Source organism: Echinops telfairi, unplaced genomic scaffold (genome assembly GCF_000313985.2).
Source record: "Echinops telfairi isolate 266 unplaced genomic scaffold, ASM31398v2 ScPeMD7_7466;HRSCAF=8504, whole genome shotgun sequence".
In the NCBI taxonomy this organism is placed as follows: Eukaryota; Metazoa; Chordata; class Mammalia; order Afrosoricida; family Tenrecidae; genus Echinops; species Echinops telfairi.
The window spans coordinates 5,959,505-5,964,211 of record NW_022111366.1 but is presented as its reverse complement, the minus strand read 5'-3'; the positions used below and the strand labels follow the sequence as shown (position 1 = coordinate 5,964,211).

General features: G+C 47.9%; 1 pseudogene; it reads left to right on the top strand.

Annotated features, from left to right (window-relative positions):
* Window positions 1-3,749: 3,749 nt before the first annotated feature.
* Window positions 3,750-4,120, top strand: LOC101640634 (annotated as a pseudogene).
* Window positions 4,121-4,707: the final 587 nt, after the last annotated feature.

Below are 4,707 nucleotides of genomic sequence, written 5' to 3'. Positions count from 1 at the left end.
TCGCTGGACACAGTGGGCTTCTGAGTTTCCTAGTCTCCATGAGCATGTGCTGGTCGAGCTGGTCTCTGGAGGTGAGAGGAGAAGAGGCCACACATAGCTCTAAACTGTTAGTATGAAGGGCACTGGGAGAGCTTTAAGGTCAATTGCTTCATTCTGCAGGTGAGAAAACAGAGGCCCAGAGAGGTGGAGGCGTTGGCCCAGTGACACACAGGACTGAGGGGGGGCAGAGCTGGAGTACCATGTCTCCAGCCTGTCCTCTGTGTCTCAGAGACGTCCCCTTAGCTCGGAGACCTGCTCTTGTAGCCTCCTCGCCCTCAACCTCAGCCAATCTACGAGGGAGCCTAAACCCTGAGTGACTGGTTTGGTTTGCCTCGGGAACAAATGTCACCTTTCTCGATTTCTCTTCTTCTCGCACATATAGATCAATAGCTATTCATTGAATTAAATTAGTGTTAGTTTCCCATTTTAGATCGACTCCATGGTATATTAATAGGGCCATTCTTGAAAATAAGTACACATGCATATGTTTGTCTGTTATATATACTAAATTAATGTGCACATAATATAAAACATTATATAATATGCAATGAAAGAAATATGCATAAATAAAATCTGATAGGTATTATATAATAAATTTAAAATATAATACACACTATATAATAAAAGATAATATATAGACACATATGTATATATTCTTATTTCCAGGAGTGGCCCTATTTATATGTATCTCAGTTAGGTTTAAACAAACGTAAAGCCACTGTGTGGATTCTGATTCATGGCTACTGTATGTGCGTCAGAACAGAACTGTGCTCCAGAGACTTAGAAGGGGCTCAATGTTTGGGACTGTAGATCACCAGGCTTTTCTTCTGAGTTCCCTCTAGAGGACTCTGAACTTCAGTCTTTTGGGTAACACCTGAGTATGTTAACTGTTTGCACTCCCCCCAGGCTTCTAAGCACATTTAGATTGTTGTTCAAGGGGGCTTCAAAAGTTCATGGAAAAGTGGAATGGAATTTTTTTAACCAACTTTTTGAAGCTCCCTCATATTTATTTGAAGACTTAGGGCATCTAATAGCTCTATGAGCACAGCCTTCTAACATGAACCTATAATAGCTCCAGACAGCATTCTCTGTAGCATTTCTGGGAATTGTTACATTGGGATTAAAAACCAAACTCACCACTATCTCATTGATTCTGACTCATAGTGACCCTATAGGACAGGGTAGAAGTGCCCCTGTGGGTTTACAACTCTATATGGGAGTGCAAAGCCTCACGGTTCTCCCAAGGAGCTGCTAATCGTTTTAAAGTGCTGACCTTGCAGTTAGTAGCCCAACATGTTAGCAGGGCTCCTGCTTTGGAGAGAAAGGCATGAACAAGTCAGAAACCTCCCCGCCTCCCCACTGAGAGGGTAAGAGCTCAGCTTGGCCTGGGAGCAGGTCCTGCTCCCCTCCCTGGAGAAGCTGCCTCTTGTGGCCTCAGGGCTGCGCAAGGCAGGACAGCGCTCCAGGAGTGGCTGAGACACCTCACAGCCTGCAGCCCACTGCCTGGAGCAGGAGTTCAGGCCCAGGCGACCAGACAGGAAAAGAAACCTGACTTTCGATGGGCATTCTCTTAGATTTTCCTTCCAGTGGGGTTTTGACTGTAGGACTGAGTTTAAGCATTGAATTTCCATTTTGTATACACATACTAAGAGGCCCAGGGCCATGGGGGCGTCTGAAATGAACACCAGCCCAAGTCTCCTACCTGCCAAGTATTCGATTAAGCTGCTAAGGTCTGTTTCCACCATCCTGTCTTTCAAATATTTATGTGGCAGATTATAGGCAAGCTTCAAAGGCAAGGAAATGCAAATCTGTTCTATAAATCATAGAATAACACAGCTGCTGTCTTCTTCAGAGTGACAGCTTACGAATGCCAGCATTTCTGTCTGCAAAAGCAGGGGTGGGGGGATGGATCAGGGGCTCCTCGCAGCCAGGCAGGGCTTGGCTCATGTGTGCATGCATGTGTGTGTGTGTGTGTGTGCACATGTGTGTGTGAGTGCACTTGTGTGCACATGTGCATGTGAGTGCATGTGTGTGAATGTGCGTGTTAGTGCATGTGTGTGCAGGTGTGGGTGTACATGTATGTATGTGTGTGAGTGCACATGTGTGGGTGTGAGTTCACATGTGTGTGATTGCACATGTGTGTGTATGTGAGGTGGGCAAGAGAGCGGGAAGTTCCAACAGTATTTGTATTTTTATCAAACAACAGTTTAACACCCTTTTTATTTTGGTGTTTTAAAAGATATCTCTCAGCAGTTCTGGAGTTAACTCATCCACGCTGAGTCCTACAGGCCTGTGGAGCGCTGGATCCTCACAGCCTGTGAGGTTTCCTGGGAAGTGGAGATGGGTGTGGCCTTTGGTTTAGAGGAGCTGTGCTGGTCACATGACGCTAAGGGAGAAGAAGTCAAGATGGAATCACTTTGAGAATTCCAAAATAAATTTAATTTCCCCTAAATGAGTCAAAAGGAAATTGTGCATTGCAAACAGTTATGCAAATTAAGTTCTGCCCGCAGGGCCCTGCCAATCTGCCAGTGGAGCCCCGGTGAGCCTGAAATGAGACTGCTTTGGGCTCTTCTCAGCTGTTGCCATGAACATGTAGATTAGGCACACTGTGGTTCCGTGACACCTCTCACGCGCACTGAGACCGATGTGGGGCTCCTGGTGCTTGTCCAGCCTCTGATTCTAACCTGGTGTCAACCTGCGGACGCACCTCAGGAAGCATCTCCTCAACAGGGCACGGAGGCCCACGGAAAGGTGGATCTTTTGTAAGGGTTTCCTAGGTATTAGTCAGGATGCTATTACAAGTGACTTACCCTCACTTGGGCAATATGGGGGACTCTGTGGGTCGCAGAAAAAGGGCAATGAGCAAACCATGGGACCGGACGGGATGTTCTTGGGCTTGGGAGCAGTGCGGGGCTTCTCTTCCCTCGCCTGTTTTTCTAACGTGGCTGCCAACAACCAGGAGAAATTGTACCTAAGAAAAACTTTTGCCCCCAGAGAGATTGCCTGCTGGTCCCAGTCTTCACTTGCATAATGCCAGGGAAGAAGTATAGTTGGCAGAACCGGGGCCAGCAGACTAGCGTGAGCTAGGGAAGCCTTGGAGAGAAAATTCAATAACCGTCTCTCGTAGCCAAGAGATGGCTGGAAAAATAAGACAAATAAAAGTAATGAAAAGAAGCCGGCGAAGATGGTGTGATAAACACACTGCATGTCGAAAAGCCATTGACCGTGAAGGTCAATATTCCAAGTAGGTTCAATGCTAATAAACATGCCTGGCTCTCCTTTATCTCTGAGAGCTCTTATAGTCTATCCATTGCCTCTGCTTTTCGACTGCAGGTCTGTGGCATGGGGGCCACATGCAAAGCGGAACAAAGGGCTCTCTGTGGTGTCCTAGGAGTGGAATTCAGGTCTCTTCCGAGAGTGGGAATTTGACCACTGCCCCTCAACTCTTGCCTCTATAGAACATCAAGGGTCTCTTTCCTCCCAAATGGCTATCAAGCACGTAGGTGAATTCTGGTGGCACAGTGGAACCTGTTGAACGGCTAGCCACAAGGTGAGCAGTTCAAACCCACCCGGGGCCCTGTGGAAGAAAGATGAGGCTATTTGTTCCGTAAAGATGTACAGAATCCCGCCCCTCACGCACAAGCCTTCCTTGCCCTCCCCCCCAGACACCGGCGAGGTCGCACACGTGTGGCCTGTCCCCCGAGGCGGAAATGCGCCACGTCGCCTCCTACCTGCTGGCTGCTCTGAGGGCAATGCGTCTCCCAGCGCCAAGGACAGCAAGAGAATCCTGGACAGCGGCGACGACAAGCGACTCAACAAGGTCATCAAGGAGTTTGGGACTTGGGACGGGAAGATCACTGCAGACGCCGTTGGCCAGGGGATTGGCAAGCTCGCCCGTGTGCCTGCGGGCGGCGCTGTGGCCGTCCTGGGCTCGGCCCCACCTGCGGAGCAGAAAGAGCAGGAGGGGGAGGAGTCCAAGGAGTCGGAAGACCACCTGGGCTTTGCCTTTTTGCCTAACAACCCCGCCCTGCAAATAAAGCTTTTCCCGTATCCGGTGGGTGGTGGGGAAGATTTACAATAGTGGCAATCCTTCGAGTCTGTTCTGTAGGGTAATTATGACTTGGCATCGACGAGATGGCAGTGGGTTTGGCCTTGGTTTGGTTTAATAGGCCCCTTGTCCCATCTTCCAGAACCATCTGCACTTGGATTTCCACGAATCACTTTGAACACATTGTTACTCAGTGTAGTCCCTGAACTGGACATGTCAAAATCATCCCGGAGCCTGTTGGAAATGCAAAATCTTGGGCCCTGTTCCAGCATTGCTGAATCCGAATCTACATTTTTACAAAAGAAGGAGGCAATTTCTAAATTCATTAATTTGAAAAGCATTGTTGTAAGAAATTGCAAACTGAGCTCATTACATTTCTACTCCCAATTCCTAAACAGTTCTTCCAATTTCCCCCACCATATCCAAGGCAGTGACCTCTAGTGACCCAGACTCAGAATTCTCAAAAAGAAAAAACAAAGCATTTTTTTGGCCTTTATTATCTATTTTCAATGTCTCCCCAGTATGTACCTATTTATCCCACTGTTTCATTGGTCTGCTTGTTCAAACCAGCCCTCTCTTATACCAGGACTGTCTAATAGATGCATGTGCCAGCCAGCCTC